This window comes from Tamandua tetradactyla, chromosome 25 (genome assembly GCF_023851605.1).
Source record: "Tamandua tetradactyla isolate mTamTet1 chromosome 25, mTamTet1.pri, whole genome shotgun sequence".
NCBI classification, from domain to species: domain Eukaryota; kingdom Metazoa; phylum Chordata; class Mammalia; order Pilosa; family Myrmecophagidae; genus Tamandua; species Tamandua tetradactyla.
The window spans coordinates 31,016,205-31,028,765 of record NC_135351.1 but is presented as its reverse complement, the minus strand read 5'-3'; the positions used below and the strand labels follow the sequence as shown (position 1 = coordinate 31,028,765).

At 36.6% G+C, this 12,561-nt stretch overlaps 1 protein-coding gene and 1 pseudogene across 2 annotated transcripts in view; both read right to left on the bottom strand.

Moving 5' to 3' along the window:
• The window catches only part of LOC143669278 (putative olfactory receptor 2W6), a 41,475-nt gene that overhangs the window by 7,776 nt on the left and 21,138 nt on the right, over positions 1-12,561 (bottom strand). The gene's annotated exons all lie outside the window — the stretch shown is intronic.
• LOC143669029 (TOM1-like protein 1 pseudogene) lies at positions 10,129-11,783 on the bottom strand (annotated as a pseudogene).

The following is a 12,561-nucleotide window of genomic DNA, read 5'->3' as shown; positions in this document are numbered from 1 at the left end:
AAACAAATGAAGGGAAGGAAAAAATTGGTTTTAACTTTTAAGGTTAATTCAAAACCAAAATTAGTTCCAAAATATTAAGATAACTTAATTTCCATTTGCCCAGTTTGGTGTAAAATCATTTAAATTATCTAAAAAAAAAAATGTTACTATCCATCTGACTGACAAATGATTTAAACTAAGTCATTAGTATAAATTAATAGGTTTGGGTTTTAAAAAAGACAAACAACAGTATGCATGTTCTGTCTCAGATCACTTTATAATGAACACAATAGAAGTGTCTTCATCCCAAGAGCATATTTTCTATATTTAGCTATCAAAGACTTTTAAGGGAGATGAATCTCACATTTCACCTCTACAGTCAAATATTTTGATACATATATTATGAAGGTGCTTTTTATACTTAAAATATTATCCAAATTTTAATGATAATAATTTTTATATTCTATAGTCTATTAACTTCAATGACCATTTCAAGGCATTTTGTCAATTTAAAGCAGAAAAAATTTAGATATTCCTTTGTCAAATGCTAAGTTTTAAATATAAATGCTATTAAAGTCATGAAGTGTATTCTCAATACCACTAAATGCACTGGTGTATATGCCATACATAAGCTAGTGTCAATAATATTATCATCTTTAATTCATAAACAAATGACATACAATGATTTTTTTCTGTCAACAGATATTGAAATAGTCAAAACTATATCAATGTTCATATTTCATTCCAACAAACTTTTTGGCATTGTCAGATGAGCCATTCCCCTGAGAGTTGCTTCTTGTACTATGTGAGATTTAATTATTAGCTTGTATTACTATCTCTGAACCTAATATTTTTCTCATGGAAACTAAGGAGAAATGCCTAGAGACTTTGATACACTCAAGAATTTCCTATCTGAGCTAATGAGTCCTCCTGAGAAATCAAAGAGATGAGGTCTTCATGGGTACTGAATTCGATTAAAGTTGAGGGGTTCTTAGCCAAAGAAGAAAATTTAAAAGAAATCTTCAAAAAAAACTTTTTTGCCATGTCACATCTGTCCTTCTTACTCACACTTGACCCATTAATATACCTAACATTACAAATTCATTCAAAGCCTTAAATCTAAAACTTGAAATGCATATAATTGTAAAAGAGCTATTTTCTGTGAAATAAAAATATGATCCAGGAGCCTGTTCATGCCAAAAAAAATTTTTAAATAGAGAAAAATATGATCCAAAGGTTATAAATGATTACGAGAACTTCTTCCCAGCATATTACCATATGACATCTGTATCTGTATCAGTAACATGACATCATAGACTGTGTTAAGAAAAAGAAATGAACTCTGTCAGCCATCTTTCCAAAAAAAATGGAATTTCATTTAAGTAAATTATATTTTACTGCAATTTAATCTAATTTATTATCACTATAGCTTTTGGGGAAGTGAAGAGTATATTATTGACAATACTTTCATCACACGTATTCATAAAATTCTATGTCAAATGTCCATCACTCCTTTGAAATTTATTTTCCAAATTTGCTTTTCTTGATTTTTACTTCTTTATAATCTGTCCAGTCACCAGGTCCTATAACATCAGTTTTCTTGGTCTGTCCCTTTCTTGAATACTTATATTCAGTCTTTCACATCTGCCCCTTCTTCCCAATTTCTAGTTTTCTTACCCTAGTCCAGTACCTTCTTAACTCTTGCCTGGTTTGTTGCAAAAGGCTGCTTATTTATTAATCTCTAGCATCTTTCTACTCCAAATTATCTCTCACTTTGCTACAAAAGGAGCTTTTTGAACATATATGTCATAGTATATCTGTACTTCAAATCCTGAAGTAACCTTATTACCTAGAGAAATATACACGTGTTCTTTAATATTGCTGTTGGTTCTGCAACAACTTACTTTTCCTGCTCTATCTAAAGTGCTCCTATTTATTTTATGCTCCAAGTGCATTGAAAGACTCACCATTTTCCATACAAATCAAAACATTGAATCATTTACTGTGGTGGTCTGAAGCTGTGCGTACCCAGAAGAACATGATCTTAAAGTTAATTCAGGCCTTTGGGTGTGGATCCTTTGTAAGGAGGACTTTTTGATGAGACTAATTCAGGATGGGTCTCAATCCTATTACTAGAGTCCTTTATCAATGGAATAAATTCAAAGAGAGAGGGAAAATAGCCAAGGAAACGAGTAGCTGAAATCAACAAAATCAGAAGAGAGGGGAGAGGCCATCAGATGCCACCACGTTCCTTGCCATCAGACAGAGGAGCCAAGGATCCCTGGCAGCTGGTCCTCAGGAGGAAAGTATCACCCTGGTGATGCCTTGATTTGGACATTTTTTCTGACCTCAAACTGCAAGCTAATAAATTCCTATTGTTTAAGTCTTCACATTTCATGGTATCTACTTTCAGCAGCTGAGGAAACTAAAATATCTCTGGAAAATAATTTGGAATAAAGAGAAAAGAGGAATAGCCTTTAAAGTTAGAATGTCTCAAACTCCAGTCCAGAAACAATTCGTTCAGTCTTAAAAAAAAAACAAAAAAAATTTTAATTCTTATTGTGTGGGGTGAAAAATTGCTGTCCCAGTTTGCTAGCTGCCAGGATGCAATAAATGAGAACCAGAATGGCTTTTTTTTTCCCACATGTCAGTCACTTTAATATAAAATGTAATTAAAACCTTCGATTACAAGAGTTCAAAAAGGAATAGAAAAACCATTGTGCTTTAATTTTATTATAAGTTTTTAATCTGGGAAAATTCAGTTTGAAAAAAGAACTAATATGCTAATTTCAGCCCAGGGTTAATTTTTTTACAACCAAACTAAGACCTGCTACATGGAAACAGCAATACAACAAACAAGCAAAATTTGCAAACTCAAATCACAAACTTCAGAGTTAATTGTCAGGGCAAGGGCCAATCACACATACCCTCTAGAATAATTGATGCCTCAGTTAAGTTTGAAAGACAATCCTGCCTCCTGTCAGGGCAGAGAAGAAATGTGCAAACAATTCTGCTTCAAGAAATTTCCATAGAAATAGAAAATGCTATAGCCTTTATCACAAATGAAATTGCAAAGCTTCAACATATTCGATTCAATCCAAGGAGTACCGAATGTCAAATTGGAGCCAATATTGGACTTGCACATTTAATTACCAGCTATGCAACTAGCGGATCACAAGAAGCTCAGCTGTAGTGAGCTCTCTAGAAACATGAATATTATGTACCATGATTATAGAGCAATGAAGACATTTCTGCAGAATTGTTTATAAGTTTTTAAATGGGCAATATAAGGAATCAGGGTGTCTTTTCAAGGCCACTCTTAAGCACTCTTTTCTGGCAATGATATCTTTACAGTCTCATTAACAACGTTCACATCTGTAGTTTCTATTCAGAGGCAACAATATCAACAGAAAATAAAACAGTTTTACCCCCCAATGCCTTGCAAGAACACTTTCAGTTTGGTTCTTTTTTTTTTTTTTTAATTTTTTTATTAATCAAAAAAAAGAAAAGAAATTAACACAACATTTAGAAATCATTCCATTCTACACATGCACTCAGTAATTCTTAGTATCATCACATAGATGTATGATCATCATTTCTTAGTACATTTGCATCGATTTAGGAAAAGAACTAGCAAAACAGCAGAAAAAGATATAGAATGTTAATATAGAGAAGAGAATTAAAATAATAATACTAATAATATATATATATATATAAAAAGGAAAAAGAAAAAAAACAAAAACAAAAGATGCAAACACACAAACAAACAAACAAAAAACCATATTTCAGGTGCAGCTTCATTCAGTGTTCCAACCTAGTTACATTACACTTAGGTATTATTGTGCTGTCCATTTTTGAGTTTTTGTATCTAGTCCTGTTGCACAGTCTGTATCCCTTCTGCTCCAATTACCCATTATCTTACCCTGTTTCTAACTCCTGCTGGTCTCTGTTACCAATGATATATTCCAAGCTGATTCTCGAATGTCGGTTCACATCAGTGGGACCTTACAGTATTTGTCCTTTAGTTTTGGGCTAGACTCACTCAGCATAATGTTCTCTAGGTCCATCCATGTTATTACATGCTTCATAAATTTAGTCTGTCTTAAAGCTGCATAATATTCCATCGTAGGCATACGCCACAGTTTGTTTAGCCACCCGTCTGCCGATGGACATTTTGGCTGTTTCCATCTCTTTGCAATTGTAGATAATGCTGCTATAAACACTGGTGTGCAAATGTCCGTCTGTGTCTTTGCCCTTAAGTCCCTTGAGTAGATACCTAGCAGTGGTATTGCTGGGTCGTAATCCATTCTGCCATTCTATGTCTTTTGATTGGGAAATTCAGTCCATTAACTTTTAGTATTATTACTGTTTGGATAATATTTTCCTCTACCATTTTGGCTTTTGTATTATATATATCATATCTGATTTTCCTTCTTTCTACACTTTACTCCATACCTCTCTCTTCTGTCTTTTCGTATCTGACTCTAGTGCTCCCTTTAGTATTTCTTGCAGAGCTGGTCTCTTGGTCACAAATTCTCTCAGTGACTTTTTGTCTATAAATGTTTTAATTTCTCCTTCATTTTTGAAGGACAATTTTGCTGGATATAGGAGTCTTGGTTGGCAGTTTTTCTCTTTTAGTAATTTAAATATATCATCCCACTGTCTTCTAGCTTCCATGGTTTCTGCTGAGAAATCTACACATAGTCTTATTGGGTTTCCCTTGTATGTGACAGATTGTTTTTCTCTTGCTGCTTTCAAGATCTTCTCTTTCTCTTTGACCTCTGACATTCTAACTAGTAAGTGTCTTGGAGAACGCCTATTTGGGTCTATTCTCTTTGGGGTGCGCTGCACTTCTTGGATCTGCAAATTTAGGTCTTTCATAAGAGTTGGGAAATTTTCAGTGATAATTTCTTCCATTAGTTTTTCTCCTCCTTTTCCCTTCTCTTCTCCTTCTGGGACACCCACAACACGTATATTTGTGCGCTTCATATTGTCATTCAGTTCCCTGATCCCCTGCTCAAGTTTTTCCATTCTTTTCCCTATAGTTTCTGTTTCTTTTTGGGATTCAGATGTTCCATCCTCCAGTTCACTAATTGTAGCTTCTGTCTCTTTAGATCTACCATTGTAGGTATCCATTGTTTTTTCCATTTTTTCTTCTTTGTCCTTCACTCCCATAAGTTCTGTGATTTGTTTTTTCAGATTTTCTATTTCTTCTTTTTGTTCAGCCCATGTCTTCTTCATGTCCTCCCTCAATTTATTGATTTGGTTTTTGAAGAGTTTTTCCATTTCTGTTCGTATATTCAGCATTAGTTGTCTCAGCTCCTGTATCTCATTTGAACTATTGGTTTGTTCCTTTGACTGGGCCATATCTTCAATTTTCCGAGCGTCATCCATTATTTTCTGCTGGTGTCTGGGCATTTGATCAGATTTCCCTGGGTGTGGGACCCAGCTGGTTGAAAGCTTTTTCTGTGAAATCTCTGGGCTCTGTTTTTCTTTTCCTGCCCAGTAGGTGGCGCTCGTGGCGCTCGTCTGTCTGCACGGCAGTCGGCCCGGGAAACCGCACATGGAGGCGGGGGTCGCTGGCCGCTGTGGCTTGGGAGAGTGCCGGTCCTAATTGCCCAGCTGGCCCGAAACGCCAAGCGTGATGGGAGGGCCCCGCTATCCAACGTTCCCAGTCAGACCGGGGAGCCACGTGCGTGGAGGGGACCCCAGTCGCCAGCCGCCCCGGCCGGGAAAACACGCGCCCCTCGGGTATCTCACCGCAGCAGATTCTCCCTGCCCGTTCAGCTTTTCCAGAATGGGGTACGCTGTCTTTTTGGTCTCTGTCGTGACTCCGGGAGCTGTTTCGTATTGTTTCTGTTTCTTTAGTTGCTTTTCTGGAGGAGGAACTAAGACCCGTGCGTCTTACTAAGCCGCCATCTTCTCCGGAAGTCTCAGTTTGGTTCTTTACATTAATTTGCAGCATCATTTTTGACATTCAAACCGGTCATGGCTTAAATGGTGTGGAAGCAACTATTTTCTGGAATCTTAAAATTTCTTTCAAAGGTCCCAAACATGAATTGTTTCCCAATAGCTTCTCTTCCATGCCTCACCCTCAAAGAAAAGATTCCCAAACTCTCAGCACCAAAGAACCCCCATCACTTTGAGACAATCAGCCCTCCACATCTGTGAGGTCAGCTCCTCATCTCTGTTTGTTACAAAGCCAGGACTCACAGAAAGTGATTATTTACCAATTCATTTTTGTACAGAAATTTAATTTAAAACCTGGGACTCTGACAATCATTCTCTAAACTCTTTTCTGAAAAGTAGAATAGGTAGCCATTCTAAGAGACCATATCTTATTTCTATAGGAGGAAAAAGTTCTAACATACTTAATAGTATTAAGAGTAATTTGTAATTTAGGAAAAGATAAATGCCCAGACACCTGCATTTTTAAAATTGATACTGCCATTTTCTCACTAAAAGAACCTCAGACTCTGTGGTTCTCATACCTCTCCCATCATTCCCAAGCTTTCTCAAGATCTCAGTAAACTAATCAAAGCCTACCTGGACTGGGTAGAGCCACATCCTCTAATCAAAGGTTAATAACAAAAATTGGGTGAGTCACATTTCCATGGAGATAATCTAAGCAAATTCCCAACCTATAGTACTGAATAGGGATTAAAAGAATGGCTGCCTCCACAAAATGGATCAGGATTAAAACATGGCTTTTCTAGGGTGCTGTGCTGGTTTGAAAGAATGTATGCCCCCTAGAAAAGCCATGTTTTAATCAAAATTTCATTTCATAATGGTAGAATACTCCCTATTCAATACTGTGTGTTTGAAACTTTAATCAGATCATCTCCCTGGATGATGTGATTTAGTCAAGAGTGGTTGTTAAACTGGATTAGGTGATGACATGTCTTCACCCATTTGGGTGGGTCTTGAGTAAAAGCCATTCCATTTCTGGTATATTGCATTCTGGCAGCTAGCAAACTAGAACAGCCTTGCTATCTGACAAAGGAACCCTGGATGCCAGCAGCCTTTCTTTAGAGAAAATATCCTATTGATACTTTAATTTGGACATGTGCATGTCCTTGAAGGCTTAAGTAAACTAATAAATCCCCATTGTAAAAGCCAATCCATTTCTGGTATATTGCATCCCAGCAGCTTTAGCAAACTGAAGCAGCACATATTATCTTCCATATTAAAGTATAGTTTACTTTTGGGGGAGGTATGCTGTATGTCAGGGTCACATTTCATTCTTTTTCAATGTGAATATCCCATTATTACAGCACCATTTGCTAAATTTTATTCATTTGTTTTTGTGGGTTTCTTTTGGTTTTTTTTGTTTCTTTGTTTGTTTACTGATAATGTATATTTTATTTAAAACAAGTAGTGCCAGGAAAGACTGCATTGGCATTTTATAAAGCCAAAAATCCTACTGACAAACCAGTAATCAGAATTTCTACATGTGGCTTGTGCCATTTGAGGGTGGACAATATTTCCACAAAATACAGTACCAAATCAACTGCAGCATTTCAGCAGATATTCATAATTCCTGACAAACCATTTCTTCTAAACTTTGAGCTGCTTTTATTTTCTTTGTTCGTACCAGGTCTGCAGAGAGGCAATCAAATGGATATCAGCTTTTAAGATTAGAACTAATTTGTTGATTCTCAATCCTTAAAAGCAAAGCTCAGTCTGAGATAAAAAATGCCATTAGTCCATCACAGAACTTAGATATTTTAACAATACACTTTTATTAAAGCCAAGAAATGAGCTATCTTCTTGGTTTCTGTTACAGCTAATGGAATAGAAATCTTACTAAAAAAATACCATTCTTTAATTTCTAGTGCTTCTGTTTTGACGAACAGCGGCTTAATCCACAAGAGAAAGTAGATATGCTGCTGTTTTTCCACATTGATCCTAAATTTCCTGAAGAGCCAAGAATGGCGAATGTTGATCTCATCACACTTTCTTATACTTTTTCGAAGCAAAAGAAGGGCAAAATTTGCCAGTTCCAGGCTATAATTGAAGTTAATAGCTAAGTCTGGCTTCAAATTTGTGATTTTTGAAATATCATGTTTTTTGCCTTCTCAGAGGAGAAATATTCTACTATAATATGAAACCTATTTTAAATATTATGTAGGGATAATTCTTCCCCCCCCATTAATTTATCCCACATAAAACTAAGAGAATGTTCCATTTTTAACATAAGGAATCCACAGTGCCTATTTAGAATGTGTGACTGTTCAGTAATGTACTTAAGAGTTTGATAGTAGCACTAAAACAAGGTGTTTCTTAAATATGCAGATATGGGTCTTATGGTACAACTGTTTCAGCAGTTCCCTTACAAATTATTGGTCTCTCATGCTTGAAGTAGTGGATCTGTGAATTTTTTAGAAATTTATGCCCAGGGTTACTTATTTTTAGGCTACAGTCCAGAACTTCTGACCATTTTTATTATTATCTCTAATATAGTTGGTCTTTCAGTGTGAAGAGTCAACTCCCTTAAAAACTCGAAGTGAAAGGGACCATTTCTAAATGGTAAAATGTAAGGATGAGATTGTGCACATTTACTGACATCAGAAGTTCTTCTGTGAACAAATTCTGTAAAAAGATATATTAAATTGTTTAATAGTAATTTGTGTCATTGAAATTTATGTAAATCAATCCACAATTTATTCTGAACAATCTCCTATAAAGTCTTTGTTCCAAATGAAAAAGTAAAATTATGGTAAAAAGAAAAACAAAAAGAACATTTAGTATATTATAAAGAATCATACTTAAAATGCACCTCAATGTACAACCCAGTAACCTGTTCAAGACACTTAAAATATAACTAAACTACAATCATCAGGACTTTCACAATTCATATTCTAAACAGGAGTATTATTTTTAAAGACGTGCAAATTGACTTTTACACTGAAGTTAAATGAAGGCACTCAGTGTTCTGGTTTGCTAGCTGCTGGAATGCAATATACCAGAAACAGAACAGATTTTAAAAGGGGAATTTAATAAGTTGCTAGTTTGCAGTTCTAAGGCCAAGAAAATGTCCAGTTAAAACAAGTCTATAGAAATGTCCAATCAAAGGCATCTGGGGAAAGATACCTTGGTTCAAGAAGGCCGACAACGTTCAACATTTCTCTCAGCTGGAAGGGCACATGGTGAACATGGTGGCACCTGCTGGCTTTCACGTGGCTCTACCAAAAAGGGACTCTCTCCAAAATATTTCCTCTTTTAAAAGATTCCCGCAAGCAACTCCACCTTCAGTGGGTGGAGACACACATCCATGGAAATCATCTAATCAAAAGCTACCACCCACAATTGGGTGGGTCACATCTTGCTCCCACCAGCAATATTGAATGAGGATCAAAGGACATGGCTTTTCTGGGGTTCGCCATAGATTCAGACCAGCATACTCAGTATTCTTCCTGAATAATACCTTTAATTCCTCACATTTCATACTTATATCTATTCAGACTTTTTTGTAATGAAATAATCTTCATCTACTCTTATCACAGCTATGTGATTTTCTTTTCTAAATGTAGGAAGGCCATGAAACACAAGCATTGTAATTAAACTGGTGGCCTAAGAATAACAGATTTTTCTTCTGCTGAAGTTTTAAGTAACTATGTGTTACAAACCAGGTCTTTTGAGGCAAATCCTGAGCTGTTGTCAGGAACCACAAATGCTACCCTGAGACTGTTAACTCTTAAAATATTGCAGAGGAGAAATGTTCCAGGATTCACCATGGCTGTGGTAGTTAGATTCAGTTGTCAACTTGGTCAGATGAAGGCACCTAGTTCTGTTGCTGTGGACTTGAGCCAATGGTATGTGAACCTCATCTGTTGCTGATTACATCTGTAGTCAGCTAGGAGGCATGCCTGCTACAATGAATGACGTTTGACTTAATTGGCTGGTGCTTAAATGAGAGAGCACAACATAGCACAGCCTAAGCAGCTCGGCATTCCTCATCTCGGCATTCACAGCTCAGCCCAGGTCTTTGGAGATGCAGAAAGAAGTCACCCCGGGGATAGTTGTTGGAACCCAGGGGCCTGGAGAGAAGGCCAGCAGAGACCATCCTGTGCCTTCCTGCATAAGAAAGAACCTCAGTGGAAAGCTAGCTGCCTTTCCTCTGAAGAACTAACAAAATAAATCCCCTTTTATTAAAAGCCAATTCGTCTCTGGTGTGTTGCATTCCGGCAGCTAGCAAACTAGAACAATGGCTTTGATGTGTTGGTAGCTCTTGTCTCCTAAGCCTCAAAGCTGGACAGGGTCTAGCATTTTGAGAGTGGGCACTCTTTCTAGTGAGCTGGTCATCCACTTTCACCTTAATAATCGGTATGGTTTTGAGTTCCTCTGTGGTGATGAACATCAATTTCTTCATAAATAGCTTCAGTGGTAACAGTGGGAGCTAAGGGATCAAACTCCATTTACTTCATAGTAATTGGGCAGCTGAAGATCATTTTTTGTCACCCCTGGTTGATTACTGGGCAAGGATGGCAGACTCCGATTTGAAGGTATTGCTGGAATGGTCCCTTGACTAACAAGTTGCAGTACAACTGAATTTGATTATTCTGGAAAATTGTGATATGTATAACTTGAGGCAAAGTTTTGGCTGGTCCTTTGGGAAAACAGGGATATTTCTGTATTTTCTAAAGCTAGCAAACCCTCCAGTGGATGAAGACTGGGTTTCAAGTTGTTTGTTACAACAGGACTTAGCTGAAATTTAGGTCTGAAAGCTGAGCATTCATGGCACTAATTTCTTGCAGAGTGACTGTAGGAGTTGGGGGGCTGGGCCTTAAGTCAAGGAGATCACAGGATAGGGCAGAAGGCTCACTGGCAGTATTGGTGGCTTCCTCCCAGTTCTTATTTGCTCCAAAATCCCTTGTTGGTTTCTAGTAAACCTCTCATATCCAAGGAGGGCATTATTCAAATTCTCATTCACTTGAAGTAGCACAACAGTCATGTCTTCATTTTCTACCACCACCGGGAGGTCCATGATTCTCTCCTACATCTCCCGACGTGTCTTATAAAGTTTCTGCAGAAGTTCTATGTCTTCATGGTTTTGAGAACCAGGAGTATTCTCCATTAATATGGTGGGCCTCACTCTCACATTCATTTACACCATATCCAATTCGCCATGCAATTTTCCAGTCTATTCTAGGGCCAATGTAATGGTCGAGTTCCTGAGAGCAAATATGGAAGGAAAAGTTTGTGCAGTAGGAACAGATATTGATGGATTAGATATCTCTTTTCTTGCTGTCTCAGCCTCTACATCTGAAGGAGGAAACTGAATGCCTTTCTTGGGAAGTCAAGGTAGACTTCTTTCACTTCACTTATATCCACACCTCCTGAGAAACCCTGTAACCAGCTCTTAATAAAATTTAAGATTTTATTCTGAATGTCTAATGGCAAAGTATATCTGGGATTCAACAGCTTAACTAGACTATATTTAATGTATTCCTTCTTCACAGTTAGAGATTGGAAACTTGGGCCACAGTTCTTCATGTACATGCCAATAAGTAACAAGGTAAGTTGGATTTGTTTATGATTATAGTTTTTGGAAATTCTTTTCTTCAAAGCTTTTACTGCATCTTTTGGCCCATTGGAGGCAGTGTTAATTATGTTACAGATGTGCATGAAGTGGCCCTAATTTCAGTCTGAACTCCAGCAAATATAGCCTTTTCTATGAGGTAGCCTGCAGAGATCATGTAGGGATCCCAGTGACTCTTCCTAAACACCTTGGTAGCCTCAGGGAGCCATGCCAGGAAATCCGCCTCCACCGCTCTTGGGCTCTGTATTCGGTTTCTTTTGCTTATTGCTTGTTTTTTGGGAAGTACATGGGCCTGGAATTGAACCCAGGTCTCCCACATGGCAGGCAAGAATTCAACCACTGAACTACCCTCACACCCCCTATAGTTTACTTTTATATTATGTATTTTTATAAATGCATAAGAAAATTTAAATTTATATTATTATAGAGTGAATTCTTAATTACAAAAGAAAATCTTTTGTAATTAAGAATTCACTCTTTTGTAATTAAGAATTCACTCTATAATAATGTAACTTTAAATATAGAGAAAGAAAGGGAAAAATTTGAAGAGTTTAGCAAAATCAAAATGTTATATATGTTATAACCCCACAACATATTATCATTGCTAAATAGTTATATATTGAAAGTTTTATGAGATAAAAAAATTATATTTATCCACATATTTGCTCTTTTCAGTGATCTTCATTCCATTGAATAGATTAAAATTCTACCTTCTATAATTTTCCTTCTACCTGAAGAACTTCCTTTAATGTCTCTTATCATCAGGTTTTTGGGCAATTAATTGTCTCATTTTTTTCTTTTCTGAAAAATCTTTATTTCACCTTCATTAAAAAATATTTCATTTGGAAATAATTTCAAATGTACAACAAGTTGCAAAAAAAGGTTTTAAATAGTGCAGAGACCAGCCATCTGCCCTTAACCAGAATTCATCTGTTGTTAATATTTTACCCCATCTGCTATCTATCTGTTTTAATAACAATTTTATGTGTTCCTCGTACATTCACTTGTTTAATCAATCTTTTGTGCTTGGGTGTTTAGGT